Below are 281 nucleotides of genomic sequence, written 5' to 3'. Positions count from 1 at the left end.
GGGGGGGGAATTTTGGGGTACCCTGGAGCACTTGGGGGGGGAATTTGGGGTGGAATTAAGGGGAGTCTGGGGCGTCGGGAGGGGATTTGCGGAGGGGCCCAAATCACCCCTCAATTCTAAACCCTGGGGTGAGAGAGGGGGCAATTTAGGGGGCTGGGGGGGTCCCCCAAACCCCCTTTTTTTTTTAACCCCTGTGTCCCCCCCCCCAAAGAAACCCACCGGACGGTGCTGAACCAGATCCTGCGTCAATCCACCACCCACTTGGCCGCCGGCCCCTTCGC

At 61.9% G+C, this 281-nt stretch overlaps 1 protein-coding gene across 1 annotated transcript in view; it reads left to right on the top strand.

Moving 5' to 3' along the window:
* Positions 1-281, top strand: part of LOC106896566 (E3 ubiquitin-protein ligase HUWE1-like) — a gene marked incomplete at both ends in the record, with an annotated part of 26785 nt that overhangs the window by 11344 nt on the left and 15160 nt on the right. The window lies entirely within an intron of this gene.

The sequence above is a fragment of the Calidris pugnax genome, unplaced genomic scaffold (genome assembly GCF_001431845.1).
Source record: "Calidris pugnax isolate Ruff unplaced genomic scaffold, ASM143184v1 scaffold350, whole genome shotgun sequence".
NCBI classification, from domain to species: Eukaryota; Metazoa; Chordata; class Aves; order Charadriiformes; family Scolopacidae; genus Calidris; species Calidris pugnax.
Note: the sequence above shows the minus strand (reverse complement) of the source record. Positions and strands in the feature narration are given on the sequence as shown.